Genomic DNA, 22,480 nt, shown 5'->3' with positions numbered 1-22,480 from the left:
GACCTTTTATTTATTCCATGACAGTTTTGGTAAACTATACTTTTAAGAAATCTTTCTATTTATTCTGAGTTTTCAAGCTTATTTGCAAAAGTCATTGCTATTGTCTTATTATTTTATGACTGTAGAAACTGTGAGGGTGTCTCTTTTTCTCCTTGATATCAGTAATTTGTGCCTTTTCCATTTTGCTTTTTCTTGAAGTTGCAGGAAGTTTATAAATTGTATTAATCTTAAAATTTTTACTTTTTAAAATTTCCCTTGAATTTCATTTACAGTTCTTTTTCATGCTACTTGATAAAAGCTTGGTCATGGATCTTCAGCCTTTTCTATTTCTTTTTAAATGTATTTGAGGCTATCCGTTTTTCTTTAAACACTATTAGTAGTTATAATTCAGTTCTTTTTTTTTTTCCAGTTCTTATAATTCAAATCTTTTCTCATTTTATTTTACCTTTGTGGTGTTTATAAGTGTATTGCATCATTGCTTACTTCACAAACATTTGGGGATTTTTTTTCTATTTTTGTTTTTGTTATTGATTACTAGTTCATTATCTTTGACATCAGGAACACATTGTGTTGATTGATTTTCGAAATTTTCTGAGGTATGCTTTAGAGATAAGCATATGATCAGGTAGTAAATGTCGTATGTGTACTTGAATAAGTGTGTATTCTGTACTTGTTGGTTGTAGTGCTCCATATATGACCATTTAATTAAATTGGTTAATCATGATATTCAAAATTTCAGTATTCTTGTTGATTTTTGTTTGTTTGTTTTTCTGGTCTATTTACTCTATTGATTACTGAGAAAGCTGTTTTAATTTTTTTTAAAGATTTTATTTATTTATTTGATGGGGAGAAAGAGAGAGAGAGAGAGCAGGAACACAAGCAGGGGGGAGTGGGAGAGGTTGAAGTAGATTTCCTGCTAAGCAGGGAGTCTGATGTGGGGCTCCATCCTAGGACCCTGGGATCATGACCAGAGCCAAAGACAAATGCTTAACAACTGAGCCACCCAAGAGACCAGAAAAAGCTGTTTAAAAATCAGTACTTATTTGTAGATTTTTTCCCCTTGTATTTCTGTCAGGTTTTGGCATAAATATAAGGCTATATTTTTTAAATGTTTAGAAATTTAGGATATATATATATATATAACCTTTTATTCTTATAAAAATTTCTCTATTTTTTGTAACACTTTTTACCTTAAAACTATTTATAAGGTTAATATAGATACATAAGTTTTCTTTCAATTATTTTTTTGCCTGGTATATATTTCTCTGTTCCTGTGTACTTATTCTCTTTTAAAATTTATTTAATTCAAGATAAACATGCAATCTTCCTTCCCTTTTAAAAAATATATTTAATTTTAGCTTTTTAGTTTCCAAACTTTATTGTTTGTGCACCACACGCAGTGCTCCACGCAATATGTGTCCTCCATAATACCCACCACCAGGCTCACCCAATCCCCCAGCCCCTCCCTTCCAAAACCCTCAGTTTGTCTCTCAGAGTTTACAGTCTCTCATGGTTTGTCTCCCCCCAGATTTCCTCCATCTCACTTCTCCTCTCCATCTCCCAATGTTCTCTGTGTTATTCCTTATGCTCCACAAGTAAGTGAAACCATATGATACTTGTGTACTTATTCTTGCTTGAATATCTCAGTGTGACAATTTTTGCTTTGAATTGAAATATTTAGCCTATTTACATTTATTGTAAGTTGCTTATATATTGTTAAATTGTTTTATTATTTGCTTATTGCATTGTTCACATTTACTTATTGTCCTTTACTGTATATTTTTTCTTCCATGTTTTTCTTCCCTTTTATTTAATTATTTTTTGTAAATTATGTCCTCTGCTATTAGTTTATTTCACATAAATTTACATTCCCCCATTAATACACACTATAATTTTGTTACTCTTTTTGAGATTACCCAAAAGATTGTTCTTCCACTCCATGAAGATGGGATGTTTTTCCATTTCCTTCATTTATGTTTCTTGTATTTGTTTTTTTAAAGATTCTATTTATTTATTTATTTAACAGGCAGAGATCACAAGTAGGCAGAGAGAGAGAGGAAGAGAAGCAGGCTTCCCACTGAGTGGAGAACCCAATGCGGGGCTCAATCACAGGACCCTGGGATCATGACCTGAGCCACCCAGGCGCCCCTCTTGTATTTGGTCTTAATCTTAAAAAAATTTTTGTTTAATTTACTGAGCAAAATATACCAGATTGGTAAGGTTTTTTTGCTCAGCACTTTAAATTTCATTATATTGTTTTTGGCTTCCGTAATTCCTGTTAAGAAGTCAAAAGAGATTTTTTTTCCTCCTGTTTTTTTTTTTTTTTTTTTTTTAATTTTTACTTTGTCTACGTTTTTCAATAGTTTTCCTATGATGTCCTTTTTGTCACCTTTTTTGGTTTGTATTCATGTTGTTTTGGTTCTGAGATATTCTTGAATCTGTGGCTTATTGTTTTTCACCAGTTTTGGAACGTTCTCAGCCAGTCTTTGAATATTTTTCTGATTAAGAGTTTCTCTTCTCTCTTCTGCCTCCATAGTCCATGCATCTTTTTCCATTTTTCCCCTATATTCATCTCTTTGTGTATGCATCAAAATGGACATTTTTTTACTGATTTGTTTCAGTTTACTGATTTTCTCTTTTGTTTTCTTTAATCTGCCTTTTATTCTGATTTTAATTGTTATACTTTCAATTTTAGAATTTCTATTGATATATATATTATAAATATCAGTTTATAGATAGTAAAACTTTATCTCATCCTATATTTTATTGAGTTCATTAACTATAATTTCTTTTAATTTTTTCTGAAATCCAGTTGTGTGATCACCTTTGGATAAGTTTCTATTGTCTATTTTTTCTTTTGTTTTTTGATCATTTGTTATTTTGTTCTGCCATGACTTCTGGTTTTTTATTAAATTCCCAACATTGTATATAGAAAATTTTAGAAGCTCTGAATGACATTACTTTCCTTGAGAGAAGATTTAATTTCTTCTTGTAGTTATATAACATATGAGGAGTTATCCATTTAAGCTAGGTTTCTGGCTTTATAGGACTTATCTTTTTATATGTTTCCTTACTTTTTGGTTCTAGTCTATAATGTTCTCAATCTAAAATCTGGGTTTTCTATTGGGGTTTTCTTCCATGATGGGCTCTAGTCTCCAATTTATCTCATCCTACTTCTGTAAGAATGTCTATGTCTTTGCTTAGATTTTAAACTTCCTAGTAGCTGCTTTTTGTTTGATTTTTTTTCCCATTATCCAGTTCTATAAACTCATCGTCAGGAATCAGTGAGTAATTGGGCAAAATTACATGAGTAATTTTGGGCTTACTTTTCTGTAGTGGCCTTTTCTCTGGACCCCTTTACTCCTGGCTGTTTTCATCACCTTTAGTTCCTTTTTTTGTGTCTTTCTGTTTCAGTGAGACTGCTGCAACTGTATTTGTTTTCTGTTTACCCTCAATACCCCTTCCAGAAGATTGGCAAAACCCCAAAGGATAAAAGTGACAATGGAGTACAGTTCATCTTGGTACTTTCTCTTTCCTTGGGATTCTGGCCTCTTAATTTTTATCTGCCTTGGTTGTTTTTTGATACCTTCAAAAAATATCTTTTTAAAATGTATTTTAACCAGTTTTTAGGTTGTTCTCAATAGAAGGGTTGGTATGACATAAAATAGTCATGCTTACTGGGACTGTTTTATTCATTTTGAAAATTGTACACAATTTCAAGTTTCAGATATACCAAGTTTCAGGTATTTACTACCCTGTTGGAGTTTTGGTCTGAGTTTTCACTATTATGAATGATACTACATGAATACTCTTGTAATATAATCTCATGCAACTTTACAACTATTTCTTTAGAATAAATTGCTTATACAGAATGGCTGGAAATAGTTTACATCACTTTTGCCCATCTTATATTTGCTGGAACTCAGTTTCATGGCTTCAACCTAATCGCAAGGTAGATGGGGAATTTAGACTTTTTGTATATACAGAAAGAGTAAATGGTGTGGCAAAGGCAGCATTGTCTTTCTACGGACTTCTCCCGAACTATTGTCTCTAACTCTAGACTTTTCCTTTGTAACCCATAAACTATATTAACACTTGACTTAATATCCTTAAATATCACTTCTCAAGAGTCACAAGTAAATCAAAATCTTTTAGGGTCTTCCTTTTGCTTAGAAAACGAATTCATGGAGTACCTGGGTGGCTCATTGGGTTAAAGCCTCTGCCTTTGGCTCAGGTCATGATCCCAGGGTCCTGGGATCCAGCTCTGCATCCGGCTCTCTGCTCAGCAGGGAGCCTGCTTCCTCCTATCTCTCCGCCTGCCTCTCTGCCTACTTGTGATCTCTCTTTGTGTCAAATAAACAAATAAGGGGTGTCTGGGTGGCTCAGTGGGTTAAGCCTCTGCCTTCGGCTCAGGTCATGATCCCGGGGTCCTGGGATCAAGCCCTGCATAGGGCTCTCTGCTCAGCGGTAAGCCTGCTTCCTCCTCTCTCTCTCTGCCTGCCTCTCTGCCTACTGTGGTCTCTCTCTATCTGTCAAATAAATAAATAAAATCTTAAAAAAAATAAATAAGAAAATGAATTCATGACTTTTACAAATGTATTAAGTGAAAGAAACTGGAAGAAAGATAGTTTATGTTTCTGAACCTTGTTCTTTTATCATCTTGCCCTGATGCTTTTTTTTCTTTTTATTAATAGAAGTGAGATGATGTGAAAGGTTAAGAGGGGCTCTAGTTTACAGTTGGCTGGAGATGATCATGCTTATTGAGGCCATCTCTTCCCAAACACCATTGTAGCTGCAAGGGCAAAGGCAGAGCAAAGAAAGACAGAAAAGCAAGGGATGGACATTGGTTCTGCTGCACCCAACAATTAGACTACGTTTCAGCTAGTCAGTTTTTCTGAGGTGTCTGTGTTCCCTGCTGTATTACACAACTCTGACTGTAGGATGAAACAGAAGACATATTATGATTCTCCAATCTCTACTTAGGAAAATCATCAGAAAGGAAAGGGTTTGGTCTTGGGAAAGATAGGCAGTCTTAAAGCAGTCATAGGTTTTGTGTGTGTGTGTGTGTGTGTGTGTGTGTGTGTGTGTGTGTGTATCTGGTGCTCACACTAAATGTCTCAGGCCTTGAAGCTAAAGACAGCATCTCCAGCACATTTTTATTTATTTGGAGCCATTCAGATCAATCTTCATAGAAGCAGTCACACTTCAGGGTCCTGACTTTGTTAAGTGCCTCCTCAGCTCTTTGTCAGAAGATCCAGTTTAAGGCCTCACAAGTGGATCTCTTGAGAGTTATTTGTTTTTAATCTGCAGTGAGAAGACCAGTCTGGTGGAGACCTACAGCCTTAGTATTTCAACTGTCCTTTTTAGGAAATGGGAGTCCTCCAGGTTCATTATCTAGTTCTTTGTGGACCATTAGGTTGTCCTTTCTGACAGGGGTTAATGAGCCCAGTGATAGAACACTTGTGTAGGCATAATCCCTGAGTACCTTCTCTGAAATAACACAGCACTGACCACAATTAAAAAATCATTGATGTTGTTGGCAATCCTAGTATTCTCAGTTTGAAAGTAGAAATCAAGAAGCAAACTGCCAGGGCACCTGGGTGGCTCAGTCATTAAGTGTCCGCCTTCAGCTTGGGTCATGATCCCAGGGTCCTGGGATCAAGCTCCACATTGGCTCCCCACTCAGCAGGAAGCCTGCTTTTCCATCTCCCATTCCCTCTGCTTGTGTTCCCTCTCTTGCTGTGTCTCTCTCTGTCAAATAAATAAAATCTCTTTAGAAAGAAGCAAATTGACTCCTTAGGTTCTGATTTTTGCCATTTATTAGCTCTGTGACCTGAAGAAAGTTACTTAAACTATTCATGTCTCAGTCTTCTTGAATACAACCTGAGAAGAATAATGGTACTATGCCTACAGGTCCCTGTGAGAATTAAATGAGGTAATTAAAAAAAAAAAAGTTTGAATAATGCCTGGAATATAGGAGGCCCTATATAAATGCTAGATACTTTATTATAAAGGACTAGTTATCCCATCAATTAATTTTTATATAACAGTCCTCTAAGGTAGACATTTCACTTTTATTCTCCTTTTACATATGAGGAAATTAAGGTAGAATGGTTGAGTGACTTATCCCAGCTAACCATATTTAACATTACAATACTGGAATTCATAACCAGGTAATCTAAAGAGTACTAGATAATGAGGGAAGTGTGACACTTCAAGGAGATTTATATTACAACATAGAAGCTAGGCACTCTAATGCCACATGATTGTGGTTTCTGCTGACTTTTATGGTTTCATCAAGGTATGGGGGATTGATAAAGGCTACATAATTCTGGGGTAAGAACTGGAGTCAGAAAATTTGGGTCTGAACTCCAATTCTGCCTCTAGTAGTGGCTGTTTGACTTTCAATTTACTTTAGCTGTGTAAGCTCAAAATTCTTGATCTGCAAAATCCTGAAATGTTGTTGTGTATTAATGTATATAAATTACTTAGCAAATATCCTAGTATAGCATAAGTTTTGAGAAAGTGATAGCTATTGTGGTAGATTCCACACTGGCCCCATTTCTTTTCCTTTTCTGTTTTGATACTATTTCCATGTAAATTTTTAGTGTCTTCCACTAGGTATCTAGATTAAGTCATATGACACACTTTGACTGCTATAATGGGGGTGGAAATTACAATGTGCCAGTTCTAAATCTCTTGTATCTCTATCATCTCAATGAGAACATGCAGATGCTGTGCAGGTAAGAGACATGTGGAGTGGGGTTGAGTTATAGAGTGTGATGCAGAACTAGGATTTGAGTCCAGATCTATCTGACTTCATAATTAGATTTCTTCTCCACTTGGCTAGTCTTCATAGTATTAGCATTGCTATAGGAAAAGCTTAGGGACAGATATAGGACAGGTTTTTGTGTTTTTTTCCCCTCTTTTATGCATTAGATTGGATTGCTAAGAGATATTGCACAATAAACTTATAGTTAACCAAAATGTAGCTACAACAATGAGCAATAAAGAGAAAAAAAAATTTGTATTTATGAGAACAAAATCACTTTTTTTTTTAAATTTTTTATTTTTTATAAACATATATTTTTATCCCCAGGGGTACAGGTCTGTGAATTGCCAGGTTTACACACTTCACAGCACTCACCAAAGCACATACCCTCCCCAATGTCCATAATCCCACCCCCTTCTCCTAAACCCCCTCCCCCCAGCAACCCTCAGTTTGTTTTCTGAGATTAAGAGTCACTTATGGTTTATCTCCCTCCCAATCCCATCTTGTTTCATTGATTCTTCTCCTACCCACTTAAGCCCCCATGTCGCATCACCACTTCCTCATATCAGGGAGATCATATAAACAGTTAACAAAATCAAAAGACAACTGACAGAATGGGAGAAGATATTTGCAAACGACATATCAGATAAAGGACTAGTGTCCAGAATCTATAAAGAACTTAGCAAACTCAACACCCAAAGAACAAATAATCCAATCAAGAAATGGGCAGAGGACATGAACAGACATTTCTGCAAAGAAGACATCCAGATGGCCAACAGACACATGAAAAAGTGCTCCATATCACTCGGCATCAGGGAAATACAAATCAAAACCACAATGAGATATCACCTCACACCAGTCAGAATGGCTAAAATCAACAAGTCAGGAAATGACAGATGCTGGTGAGGATGCGGAGAAAGGGGAACCCTCCTCCACTGTTGGTGGGAGAACAAAATCACTTTTATAAAATCTATATAGGTAATGCCGAGCAGCTCTTCCGTAGTCTTGTCTAATGTGTAACTTCTTTGGTAACTTGTGAGACCAAATTTAATAGGGTATGCCTTCTTGACATTTTATAGATCCACGAGCCTGAAGTGAGTTAGGTGCAGTTGTGCTTGTCACCAGAGGACTGGTATTGTATAATAAAGAATGTGGCTGGCCTTTGTTCCAGTTCTGGAAAGGAAACTCTAAATCCTTGGAATTTCTGTAGTCATAGGAGCATCTTTGTTATTTATGAGCCCCTTAGACATACCTGAGTTTATGTTAATGAGGTGACTCATGATGTGGGCTGTTGAAGTCAGAAAGGCAAACCATGTGATTAGAGGATTGAGGCTTTGAGCCAAGGGAGATCAGCTAGATCTCTCAAAAACCAGGGAGAGAGGGAAAAGCGCGGCCTAGAGGTTGCATTCAATCATGTCTTCATAATGATTTATGATTTATTCAATTATGCCCTCATAATGAGTCCCCAGTAAAACCTCTGAACATTGAGGCTTAGTGGAGCTTTCAGGTTGGTGAAAATATCAGTGTGCCAGAGGTGTGACATAACCTGAATCCACAAGGTTGAGAGCAGGGACCTCTACATTCAGGACTCTCCCAGACTTTACCTTGTTCCTTTTCATTTGCCTGATCCTGACTGATTGATCTATATATCTATATCTATATAGATATATAGATCTATATCTATATCTTTATTTATATCTATATTTATCATATATATATATATATATTTAATTTCTTTTCAGTGTTCCAGAAGTCACTATTTATGCACCACACCCAGTGCTCCATGCAGTACCTCACTCCTCTCCAAAACCCTCAGTTTGTTTCTCAGGGTCCACAGTCTCTCATGGTTTGTCTCCTCCTCCAATTTCCCCCAATTCACTGGTCTTCTCCATCTCCCCATGTCCTCTGTATTATTCCTTATACTCCACAAATAAGTGAACCCATGATACTTGACTTTCTCTGCTTCGCTCCTTTCACTCACCATAATCTCCTCTAGTCCCATCCATGTTGATACAAAAGTTGGGTATTCATCCTTTCTGAAGGAGGCATAATACTGCATAGTATATATGGACCATATCTTCTTTATCCATTCATTCATTGAAGGGCATCTTGGTTCTTTCCACAGTTTGGCAATTGTGGCCATTGCTACTATGAAAATTGGGGTAGAGATGGCCCTTCTTTTTACTACATCCATATCTTTGGGGTAAATGCATAATAATGCAATTGCAGGATCATAGGGAAGCTCTATTTTTAATTTTGTAAGGAATCTCCACACTGTTTTCCAACAGTGTGGTTCCAATGCACCAACTTGCATTCCCACCAGCAGTGTAAGAGGGTTCCCCTTTCTCTACATACTCTCCAACACTTGTTGTTTACTGTCTTGTTAATTTTGGCCATTCTAATTGGTATAAGTTGGTATCTCAGTGTGGTTTTGATTTGAATCTCCCTGATGGCTAATGATGATGAACATTTTTTCATGTGTCTGTTAGCCATTTGTATGTCTTCTTTGGAGAAGTGTCTGTTCATGTCTTCTGCCCATTTTTTGACATGATTATCTGTTTTGCGTGTGTTGAGTTTGAGAAGTTTTTAATATCTTTTATAATAAATCTGTAATCATAGAGATAGCACATTCCTGAGTTCTGTGAGCTGTTCTATCAAGTTATCAAAACTGAGAAGTGTCATGGGATTCTCTGGATTTGCAATTAATTGGTCAAAAGTGCAGGTGACCTGGGGACTCCCAAATTTGTGTCAGGTATTTGAAGTGAGGACAGTCTTGTTGGAGAATCTGCCCCTAGACTGTGGAGTCTGACACTCCGTCTGCACAGTTAGCATTAGAATTGCTCTATAATATTGCAAGTGGCCTAGGTGGCCTCATGTGCTTTTTAAATTTTTTTTTAAATTTTTTAAAAACACAATTATTTATTTAATATATTCATCACAAGGGCTCAACCAGAGACTTAATTTAAAAAAACAAAGATGAAATAAAAATGACACCACAGCTTAAGATACAGAGTCCTCGACAGAAATGAAGAAAAATACAGACTATCTAAGAAGAAAATAAAAAGACAACACAAGGAGAGAGGCTGGACAGACAGGGATCTTGGCAGGAGACATGCTTTGAGTAGGTTTCTTGCAGATACTTTTTAAAGGCTGTGGGGTTTTTCCAGAGCTCAGCAGCATGGGTATTCAAAGGACTACCAATGTTTGGTTCTCCTAGCAGGCTTTGGATGGACAGCAGGATGGTCCTGACATCATACCTGGAAGACCATTTGTCCTTCAGGGTATCCAGGCAGATGTTTCTCTGGGTTTTCACGTTGGGGTGATAGGAGGATGTGAGGAACTTCACCATGGGCATTGGAAGGGTAACTACTCGGGAACTCCAGGGAGAGCATCCGATGCAGGTCTTCATATACTGTGTCAGCTGCTCCATAGATGGTCCTCATCCATTTGAAAATGTTGTCTAATTCAGCGAGGGCAGAAATTACTTTGTCACCAGACATCCTGATGGTCATCAGCTCCTGCTGTAGCACATCCTGATGGTCATCAGCTCCTGCTGTAGCCTCTTGTGCACAGGGCCCTGGGCATCCCCCAACTGGGTTCAGTTCTTTTGCGGGTGCAGCGACGCTGGTGGCAGATGGGTTGCGGTTCTGGGAGGCCTCCAGGGTGGTGCAAGGAGGGAGGCAGGAACTGGGAGAGCACAACTGCAACTACCATATGTGTTTCATTTAAAAAAATAATATTTTTATTAACTAATAATAACATATATATACATCCTTATTAAAGTTGGAATTTTATACTTGTAGAAATGTCCTTTCTCCATCTAATTTCCCTTCTTCTTGAAGTAAACCACTTTGTTTGTTATGCAGTCTTCTAGTCCTTTTTATGAATTTGCCTTCATATCTTCATACAATACAAAGTGTTATTTTGTATTTGCATTTTTTTAATTTTTTTATTTTTTATAAACATATATTTTTATCCCCTGTTATTGGACATAAAAAGTGTCATTTTTTGGCTATCAGACACATTAAAAAATGTTCTTCATCACTAGACATTAGGGGGATTCAAATTAAAACCACATTGAGATATCACCTTACACCAGTTAGAATGGCCAAAATTAGCAAGGCAGGAAACAGCACGTGTTGGAGGGGATGTGGAGAAAGGGGAACCCTCTTACACTGTTGGTGGGAATGCAAGTTGGTGCAGCCACTTTGGAGAACAGTGTGGAGATTCCTCAAGAAATTAAACATAGAACTTCCCTATGACCTTGCAATTGCACTACTGGTATTTACCCCAAAGATACAGATGTAGTAAAAAGAAAGGCTATCTGTATCCCAATGTTTATAGCAGCAATGGTCACAGTCGTCAAACTGTGGAAGGAACCAAGATGCCCTTCAATGGATGAATGGATAAGGAAGATGTGGTGCATATACACTATGAAATATTATGCCTCCATCAGAAAGGATGAATATCCAACTTTTGTAGTAACACGGACAGGACTGGAAGAGATTATGCTGAGTGAAATAAGTCAAGCAGAAAGAGTAAATTATCATATGGTTTCACTTATTAATAGAGCATAACAAATAGCATGGAGGACAAGGGGAGTTAGAGAGAAGGGAGTTGGGGGAAATTGGAAGGGGAGGTGAACCATGAGAGACTATGGACTCTGAAAAACAATCTGAGAGGTTTGAAGTGGCGGGGGGGTGGGAGGTTGGGGGAATCTCCCAAGTAGGGGGTATTAGAGAGGGCACGGATTGTGTGGAGCCCTGGGTGTGGTACAAAAACAATGAATACTGTTACACTGAAAATAAATTTTTAAAAAGTGTCATTTTTACTTTTGTGTATCCATCTATTTTTTAATCAATACTATTTTTTGGAGATCTAGTATTTATAGAGTTAACTACATTAAAAGAGAAACAATGCAAAACACCTTTGCCTACCCATTCCCCTATTGATGGATATGTAGGGTGCTTCCTAACTCTAGCTACTGTTTCAAATGATGATGAAATGAGCATCCTTGTGCATGACTTCGTGGATCCACATTGAGTGTTTCTCCAGAGAGGGTATCTTTGAGCAAATCTGCTGTGTGCCTTTGAAAATTCTGATGTGCTTTCAGTCATTTGATTTGACCTTTTAAGAAACAGTTTATTTGGTGATTTTGGGTGATTTAGAATTAATGTCTCAAAGTTATAGCAGTTATGCACTTAAAGGAACAAAACTGGTTGATAGATAGGTTGGCTATCAGTTGACCATCAGGGAGATAAAGCTTTTATTTTTGGCTAGAGGAAAACATTCTATTATTATTTATTATAAGTTATAAGATAATTGAGAAAGTATGATTTTGAGGGAGAAGAATAAATGGTTAATATTCGATTTTTCAACTTATGGTCAAATGTTGCACATTTCATGTATGAGTGTGTGTGTGTGTGTGTGTGTGCCTGCACACGGGCATACTTATACACACAAGAGAAATATTGTAATTTAAAGATGAGGTGATGATCCTGAATTTGTACTCTAACTCTTGCAAGTGCCATTGATAGAATAACTGTGTATTAGTCTACCCAGGCTGCTATGACAAAATACCATACACCAGGTGACTTCAAAAACAAACATTTATTTCATATAGTTCTGTATAGGGAAGTCCAAGATCAAGGTGGGGGCTAATTCAGCCCCTGGCGAGGATCTTCCTGGATACAGATAGCCACATTCCTGCTTCATCCTTATATGGTAGAGAGAGTTCTGATAAACATTTCTTATGAAGGCACTTATAAATTCCTCTTCCTATAAGGGCACTAACTCCATCAGGAGGACCCTGCTCTCATAACCTAATATAAACCTAATTATCTCTCAAAGACCCTTTCTTCAAAAAACATTATACTGGGGGTTAGGAGCTCAAAATTATGAATTTTGAGTGCACACACACACACACACACACAAAAGTGATTACCTCATCCTCATCTGAAGCCTTTGGGAGATGGCCTCAGTACCTCCTTCTATGACATGTGTACAAAGATTTTCTTGTGGCTCACTAACTTGTAGTTAAGGATGCTTTCTTGCCACAGTTTATTTCTTACTCATTCTCCTTTCCATCCATGATGGTTATGGAGCAGTGTTTCACAGTCTTTTTGCAGTTTCTATCTTAAGGCTCCAGAATGATTCCATCAACCAGGTGGTTCAAAAATTCTGATGGGATCTCAGAGCATTGGTACTTTTATTTATAAACAGTTACAGATGAGAATCACAGTTTTGGACACAAGGAAAAATTTAAGTTCATCACAGACCTTCATTATTTTCTAGACAGTGCTAATTCCCAGGAGAGGAAGTCCAGAGTGATTCTGACCCCTTGTTCTTTGTCTTGCAAAGTATTGCTCTGTTTTTTACCTTCAGGTAATCCTCTCTTCATGCAGTTCTATTAATCTTGCACATATGAAAAAAAATGATGGTCTAAGGGTTGGCAGGGAAGATAATATATGTGGTCAGCAATGTCTTCCTTGGACGAGGGAAGAGTATTGAGTCTGGATGCTGTGTATTTTCTTCCCTGCAGAGATATTTTCTTCCTCCTCCCCTTGATTGTCTGGCCACATATTCTCTCTTCCATTGGTATGTCCATCATAGTTCCTCCTTTCTTCTTAGGCCAGTTTCACACAATACCACTACCCAGGATTCATGGTAACATCAATGACAATAATTTATACTAACAGCTAACATTTACCAAGTACCTCCTTAGTTATAAGACCTGCATGTTTACATTTAATTCTCACACCAATCCAAGAGATCAGCCCTAATATTATCCCCATTTCATAATGGAGAAAAAAGAGGCTCAGAAAGACTATAGAATTAACTGAATGTCTTACGGCCAATGAGTGGTAGTGCCAGGATTTGTACCCAGGCAGTCGGACTCCATTTTTAACATTACTACTCTGTTTTTCATAAACTGGGATTTTCACTTCACATCCAATATTATTTAATTCTCATAACAGTACTTTAAAGTTGGGATGGTGAAGCCATTTTTCAGATGAAATCAGCAGCCTCAATAAAGTTAGTTTTCCTTAAATCACCAACAAGTGGAGGAGCCCCCTGAAATCGTTCCTTCTTATTAAGCTGCCTCAGTTTAACTCCTTTTTGGGCTTTGAATTGAATCAAAGGCTCAAGGTATTCAGTCCTAAGGCAGAAAATAAACTGGGTAATTCAGAATGTGTCTGTTTCATTGACTTTCTCTTGCTCTTTTCTTATTTTTGTGACCTTGCAGGCCCTATTACCATTGTCCCTGCGTGGGATGTGGTTCTACATTGTCCTCTGGTCTTCTGGCCCTTTGCTTCTACCCTCAAGCTCCAGCCAGACCCATCTACATTTTAAAGTTGTCACAAGTTATGTTCAAATCTCTAGAGTCCTTGCTGCCTTAAGGAACATTGTATCTAATTTTAAAATGATTTATCATTGCAATTTGTGCTAATATCATTATAAATCATCAATTTACATAGACTGAAGGTCTGATTAATTCAAATGTATTCATTTATTTTAGATTAATATGCACCTCATGACTAACCTCTGTATTCATTTACACACAAGATTAAAAACAGATTATTACAGCCAAACAAGAACCTACACCATGCAACTCAAGTAGGGTTGCCCATTTCCAGCGCTGGCAGGATAGCTTGAGGATTCCTTTTGCAATTCTGAAAGGGTCAAAGGAAGAAGTGTCTCATCTGACATGTCATTACAGCAACAGGCCTTGGGCTTCTCACTCTGACACTGTCACTCTTGCCTGTACTGCCTCAGGGCACATTACTTTGGTTTTCCAATCTGTAGAGACATAATGAATATTGACAGAATGTTTAGTACATGCCCAATTGTAGCATTGGGCTTTATAGGTGCTAACTCATTTAATCTTTACAACAACCTTATGAGGTATGTACTACTATCACTCCATTTTACAGAGGTGGGAATGGAGGCTCAGAAAGATAGTAACTTGCCCAAGTTAGATACTTGACCAAGGTTAAGTGTTACAGCTAGTAAGTGTCAGAGTTAGGATTTGAACCTTTAAAATTTGGATCCCAAGTCTATGTTTTAGTCATTCTTCTATGTGGCTTTAAGATCAACCAGGATCATTCAAGAATTGAAATGACCATTAGAGATGTTTTCAAAAATATTTGTAATACTAATTGTTGGTATAGACACTGAGTGGCTGAGATCATGTCCAACACTTACTATGAAATCTCAAGATACACAGTCCAGTTCTGGACAAAAGGCAGTTGCTCAGTAGATGTGTTTCAATTAGCTACTGATCATTTTCCCTTCATGATGGAATCATCTCTTTAGGATGAAGATACTTGGTTAGTGCCCTAGAATTTTGGAGTTGTAAGATGTGAGTTTGTTTTCTACTTCCACCAGTCTAACTTCACATAAAATACCACTATACACACAGGCCTGGGGGAATTTTAGTTTTTAACTCTATAAAGTGGTCATCTTATTTCTCTGACTGGTTTCTTTGGTCTGAGCTGTGAGCTTCTATGACACATCAGCCGATTCCACAAGGCCATTTTATGGGCAGTGCAGGCCTCATTAGCCTGGACCTGAGTTTCTACCCCTGCAGTTCTTCTCAAGTGTTTTCATACTGAAGGGGAGTCCAGGAAGCAGCTCACCTGTTTCTAATCTGTTAAAAGTTTACAGGCAAAGGCATTGGGTTGACTTGAAGCACAAAATATGATTAATGATTTGGAGTACTAATGGAATCTTGGCCATGCAAAAATGTCTTTCTATATATTTCCAAAAAGGCCTTTCTTACCTAAGACCTTGTATTTTAAATTATATTTTTAGGTCCACTTTTTATAGCCTAAACATATCTGTCAGCCACCTATTGTGTGAAAAATATTTTGCCTTGTAAGAGAGGAATGTTAACAATAATAAGTATATCTTGAACTTGTATAGCAATATTTTTCAAAGTATTTTCATGTATTTCATTGTTTCATTGAAAGTGCAGTGAAATGAGAGACCAAAGCTTGAATTTTCATCATGGCAAAGTGACCTAAGTCACTGTCCTTCCTTCGGTATCAATTTCTTTATCTGATTTGAGACCTGAACTCTCCTTTTCTATGATGTTTGATATTTTGACTTACTTAAAGTGGAAGCTGTAGTCCCACACACCTTGAAAGACACAGATTAAGAGGCTCAACAAACTTGATGACCCAAACTAAAAATATACCAAATGCTTTAAATCACAGGCTCTGGCATCAGACTGCTTAGGTTCAAATACTTGCTTAACTATTTAGTACTTGGCAAGTTACTTGATGTCTATTTTCTCAACTGTTAAACTGGGGATGATTAATAGCACCTATCTTACAGGGTCAATCAAGGATAGTTAATGCATATAAGTGCTAGAACAGTTTGTGGCTCATAATAGATACTCAAGAAATACCAGTGACTCCTGGCAAGTTAAGAAATTTGGAACACTCTGAACTCTACCTCTGAAATTCATAATACTCTATATGTTAATTAATTGAATGTAAATAAAGATAAAATAAAATAAAATTTAAAAAAGAAAAAAAATTGGAACATTCACACAGAATGCAGAACCCTGATGTGTATCCATGGTTTCTAGAAATCCACCTCAGATATTGAGGTCTGAAATAGAACTGAGCAGAAGACAGAAGCAGACTTGGGGCTCAAAAAAGGAAGTCTCTGGACCACTAGAAGAAGTTGCAACTTTGTTTTGGAGACGACCATACTTAAAGAGCAGATGGAAGACTATGAAATGAAAATGGCTAAAGATGTTGGAGCTTGAGAACCAGTTCTCTGGGAATGATGCTCATTCTGATGGCCTAAAAGTCAAATTATTTCTATGAGAATGTCTTCCCTCCCTTGTCTCCTTTCCTTCCTCCCTCCCTTGCTTCCTTCCCTGTTGTTTCTTGTTTTAATTTTTAGAGTGGTTTTAGGTTTATAACAAAATTGAGAGAAGGTAGAAAGATTTCCTGTATATCTCCTGACTGCACACCTGCATCGCCTTTCACCTTATCAACATCACTTATTGGAAATGGACTTTTTATTTTTTAAACAAAGGATGAGCCTCTACTGACACATGATAATCACTCAAAATCCATGGATTACTCTTAGTGTTGTACATTTTAGGAGTTTGGACACAGGTATAATGGCATATATTTATCATTGTGATATCATACAGAATATTTTCACTGCCCTAAAATTCCCTTTGCTCTGGCTATTCATCTTTTCCTCCCTTCCCCACCACTTCAACACACCCTAACACCAATGATTTTTAAAATATATTTATTTTATTTTAGAGAGAGAGAAAGAGAGCAGGAGGGGCAGAGGGAGAGGGAGAGAAAATCTCAAGCAAACTGCACTGAGCATGGAGCAAAATGTGGGACTCAATCTCACAACCCTGGGACCAGGAACCGAGCTGAAACCAATAGTTAAATGCTTAACTGACTATGCCACCAAGGTGCCCTCTACCTCTGATTTTTTTTATTGTCTCCATAATTTTGACTTTCCTAGAATATCATATAGGTAGAAATACACAATATGTATCCTTTCCATTAATATGCATTTAAGTTTCCTCTATGTCTTTTTCATGGCTTGATAGCTCATTTCTTTTTGAGTACTGAATAATGACCCATTGTCCAAGTGTTCCACAGTTCATCCACTCACCTGCTAAAGGACATCTTTTTTAAAGATTTTATTTATTTTATTTGACAGGCAGAGATTACAAGTAGGCAGAGAGAGAGAGAGAGAGAGAGAGGAGGAAGCAGGCTCCCTGCTGAGCAGAGAGCCCGATGCGGGACTCGATCCCAGAACCCTGAGATCATGACCTGAGCTGAAGGCAGTGGCTTAACCCACTGAGCCACCCAGGTGCCCCTGCTAAAGGACATCTTGTTTGCTTCAGAGTCATGGCAATTATGAATTAAGGTGCTATAAACTTCTGTGTGCAAGTTTTGTGTGGAAATAAGTTTTCAACTCTGAGTAAATGCCAAGGAGCACGATAGCCAGATAGCACGGTAAAAGAATGTTTACTTTGTATCCATTCTCTTTAAGAATATTTCAGTTCTCTTTAGTGGATTGATGTTACAGCATTTTGTAAATTTTCATGGATCTTATTACCTGATGGACACTGGTCTTGCTATCCTTCCCCTATCTCTTCCTATCTTTCTCTAAGGCCCTCCCTCAGAGAAAGGTTCTGCCATCTCTCATTCCATCAAGCCCCAAGTCCTATGAAGCCATTCACTTGATCCTCTACGTCTCCACTTTGAGCTCGAGTTCCCCTGGTCTCTTGCTGGGACTGTTTTTATGTAATAATCTCTTGAGAGTGTCTCCACCTTTGGGATTGGAACCCTTCATGGTTGGCTTCAGCACTCATGCATTTAACACCTCTATTATGCAGTGGGAAAGAGCACAGTCTGGGGTTGTATTTTTTGGATGAATTTCCAGCTTCACTTACATATTTTTGGGAAGTTACTTAACTTGCCCTGCTCCATTTTCTTACCTGTAGACAAAAATGCTATACATACCTCCAAATGCTGTTTTAAAGATTAAATGAAATTATCTATGCTAAATACTTAGCATAGTGCCTAACTCATGGTCATCCTGAGAACCCAGTGTTATCAGTGTTATTTGTAGTATAACCACCACCACCACCACCAGCTGCACAGAAAGTGAAGCTGGAGGGATGGACAGGTTTTAGATGTCACTTAGGTTACAGTTCCCAGTGTCAACTGGCATCTAGCACAGCAATCTAGACTTATTGAATTAAAACCATGCTGCATCTGAAACTCTAATACATGAGAGATATCAATGGAAGTACGTTTGCTGAGCTGGGTGAAGGGAGATGGCACGTGTCCATATATTTACAAATATGTGCAAGAATTATTAGGAATAATAATATTAGTAAAAAAAATTACAACAGTAGTTGTGTGACTACTTCTACTGCTGTTATTACCACTGTGGGGAGTGGCACTATGAGAGATTATCCGTCTTCAGCTTGCCTTCAGAGCTGAAGAAGCAGAGCCAGCAGAAAGAATGGGGTGGACCATACTCCATGACATCTCTTTCTAGCTCCGTTTTCCCAGTGGCCCTACACTACATTTTTATTATCTCCCTTTTATGTCTCAGGATTCTGAGGCTCATAGAGTTGAAAATGACAGAGCTCAATGCTCTTCTAAGATACCATGTTTCTCCACTGGAGTTTTGCTCACCAGGGGAAGTTCTTTTTAACAATATCACATGTCCAATAATGCAATGATTGCTTTAGGACACAAGGAGATCCCCTCGAATAAGAGTTGCTCAAGCTAAAGCTAACATGTTGTGAGGATTTGAGCACTGGAGGAGGACTGGGATGAGATAGTCTTAAAGACCTTAAAGGTCCTTCTGAGTCTGGGAGTCTAAGCCTTTGTGAAATGCTGCCTGTGGCTGACAACCTAGGAGCATCACAGTTCTGTTATTTTTCAGTATTGCACCAAAAGAGCTCTCCTTTGCCCACTGGAAACCTAGTGCCACATCTTGAATAGAACCTGCAGTTGGTGAGAACATATTTAAAAATGCACTTGTATAGTTAGTAACTTTTTTTTTTTTAAGTTGGTTTATTTATTTATTTATTTATCTATCTATTTATTTATTTATTTTTTTAAAATTCTCTCATTTACTTTGTTTATTCTGCAGATAACATATATTTGACATTTTTTTTAGTTTATCAAGTATCTATAATTTTATTTTTTATAAACATATATTTTTATCCCCAGGGGTACAGGTCTGTGAATCACCAGGTTTACACACTTCACAGCACTCACCAAAGCACATACCCTCCCCAATGTCCATAATCCCACCCTCTTCTCCCAAACCCCCTCCCCCCAGCAACCCTCAGTTTGTTTTGTGAGATTAAGAGTCACTTATGGTTTGTCTCCCTCCCAATCCCATCTTGTTTCATTTATTCTTCTCCTACCCACTTAAGCCTCCATGTTGCATCACCACTTCCTCATATCAGGGAGATCATATGATAGTTGTCTTTCTCTGCTTGACTTATTTCGCTAAGCATGATTCGCTCTAGTTCCAGCCATGTTGTCGCAAATGGCAAGATTTCATTTCTTTTGATGGCTGCATAGTATTCCATTGTGTATATATACCACATCTTCTTGATCCATTCATCTGTGGATGGACATCTAGGTTCTTTCCATAGTTTGGCTATTGTGGACATTGCTGCTATAAACATTCGGGTGCATGTGCCCCTTTGGATCACTACATTTGTATCTTTAGGGTAAATACCCAATAGTGCAATTGCTGGGTCATAGGGCAGTTCTATTTTCAACATTCTGAGGAACCTCCATGCTGTTTTCCAGAGTGGCTGCACCAGCTTGCATTACCACCAACAATGTAGGAGGGTTCCCCTTTCTCCACATCCTCGCCAGCATCTGTCATTTCCTGACTTGTTGATTTTAGCCATTCTGACTGGTGTGAGGTGATATCTCATTGTGGTTTTGATTTGTATTTCCCTGATGCCGAGTGATATGGAGCACTTTTTCATGTGTCTGTTGGCCATCTGGATGTCTTCTTTACAGAAATGTCTGTTCATGTCCTCTGCCCATTTCTTGATTGGATTATTTGTTCTTTGGGTGTTGAGTTTGCTAAGTTCTTTATAGATTCTGGACACTAGTCTTTTATCTGATATGTCGTTTGCAAATATCTTCTCCCATTCTGTCAGTTGTCTTTTGATTTTGTTAACTGTTTCCTTTGCTGTGCAAAAGCTTTTGATCTTGATGAAATCCCAATAGTTCATTTTTTCCCTTGCTTCCCTTGCCTTTGGTGTTGTTCGTAGGAAGATGTTGCTGCGGCAGAGGTCGAAGAGGTTGCTGCCTGTGTTCTCCTCAAGGATTTTGATGGATTCCTTTCGCACATTGAGGTCCTTCATCCATTTTGAGTCTATTTTTGTGTGTGGTGTAAGGAAATGGTCCAATTTCATTTTTCTACATGTGGCTGTCCAGTTTTCCCAGCACCATTTATTGAAGAGGCTCTCTTTTTTCCATTGGACATTCTTTCCTGTTTTGTCGCAGATGAGTTGACCATAGATTTGAGGGTCTATTTCTGGGCTCTCTATTCTGTTCCATTGATCTATGTGTCTGTTTTTGTGCCAGTACCATGCTGTCTTGATGATGACAGCTTTGTAATAGAGCTTGAAGTCCGGAATTGTGATGCCACCAACGTTGGCTTTCTTTTTCAATATCCCTTTGGCTATTCGAGGTCTTTTCTGTTTCCATATAAATTTTAGCATTATTTGTTCCATTTCTTTGAAAAAGATGGATGGTACTTGGATGGGAATTGCATTAAACATGTAGATTGCTTTAGGTAGCATAGACATTTTCACAATATTTATTCTTCCAATCCAGGAGCATGGAACATTTTTCCATTTCTTTGTGTCTTCCTCAATTTCTTTCATGAGTACTTTATAGTTTTCTGAGTATAGATTCTGTGTCTCTTTGGTTAGGTTTATTCCTAGGTATCTTATGGTTTTGGATGCAATTGTAAATGGGATTGACTCCTTAATATCTCTTTCTTCTGTCTTGCTGTTGGTGTAGAGAAATGCAACTGATTTCTGTGCATTGATTTTATATCCTGACACTTTACTGAATTCCTGTATAAGTTCTAGCAGTTTTGGAGTGGAGTCTTTTGGGTTTTCCACATATAGTATCATATCATCTGCGAAGAGTGATAATTTGACTTCTTCTTTGCCGATTTGGATGCCTTTAATTTCCTTTTGTTGTCTGATTGCTGAGGCTAGGACCTCTAGTACTATGTTGAATAGCAGTGGTGATAATGGACATCCCTGCCGTGTTCCTGACCTTAGCGGAAAAGCTTTCAGTTTTTCTCCATTGAGAATGATATTTGCGGTGGGTTTTTCATAGATGGCTTTGATGATATTGAGGTATGTGCCCTCTATCCCTACACTTTGAAGAGTTTTGATCAGGAAGGGATGCTGTACTTTGTCAAATGCTTTTTCAGCATCTATTGAAAGTATCATATGGTTCTTGTTCTTTCTTTTATTGATGTGTTGTATCACATTGACTGATTTGCGGATGTTGAACCAACCTTGCAGCCCTGGAATAAATCCCACTTGGTCGTGGTGAATAATCTTTTTAATGTACTGTTGAATCCTATTGGCTAGTATTTTGTTGAGTATTTTCGCATCTGTGTTCATCAAGGACATCGGTCTATAGCTCTCTTTTTTGGTGGGATCCTTGTCTGGTTTTGGGATCAAGGTGATGCTGGCCTCATAAAATGAGTTTGGAAGTTTTCCTTCCATTTCTATTTTTTTGGAACAGTTTCAGGAGAATAGGAATTAGTTCTTCTTTAAATGTTTGGTAGAATTCCCCCGGGAAGCTGTCTGGCCCTGGGCTTTTGTTTGTTTGGAGATTTTTAATGACTGTTTCAATCTCCTTACTGGTTATGGGTCTGCTCAGGCTTTCTATTTCTTCCTGGTTCAGTTGTGGTAGTTTATATGTTTCTAGGAATGCATCTATTTCTTCCAGATTGTCAAATTTATTGGCGTAGAGTTGCTCATAGTATGTTCTTATAATAGTTTGTATTTCTTTGGTGTTAGTTGTGATCTCTCCTCTTTCATTCATGATTTTATTTATTTGGGTCCTTTCTCTTTTCTTTTTGATAAGTCGGGCCAGGGGTTTATCAATCTTATTAATTCTTTCAAAAAACCAGCTC

The 22,480-nt window shown here is 37.7% G+C and overlaps 1 pseudogene across 1 annotated transcript; it reads right to left on the bottom strand.

Moving 5' to 3' along the window:
- Positions 1-9,818: 9,818 nt before the first annotated feature.
- On the bottom strand, positions 9,819-10,284 carry LOC309863886 (ubiquitin-conjugating enzyme E2 C pseudogene; annotated as a pseudogene). Its single transcript has one exon. The product of its transcript is annotated as a ubiquitin-conjugating enzyme E2 C pseudogene (transcript).
- Positions 10,285-22,480: the final 12,196 nt, after the last annotated feature.

The sequence above is a fragment of the Mustela nivalis genome (assembly GCF_964662115.1).
Source record: "Mustela nivalis genome assembly, chromosome: 4".
In the NCBI taxonomy this organism is placed as follows: domain Eukaryota; kingdom Metazoa; phylum Chordata; class Mammalia; order Carnivora; family Mustelidae; genus Mustela; species Mustela nivalis.
The sequence above is the reverse complement of the archived record's forward strand: the minus strand, read 5'-3'. Positions and strand labels throughout refer to the sequence as shown.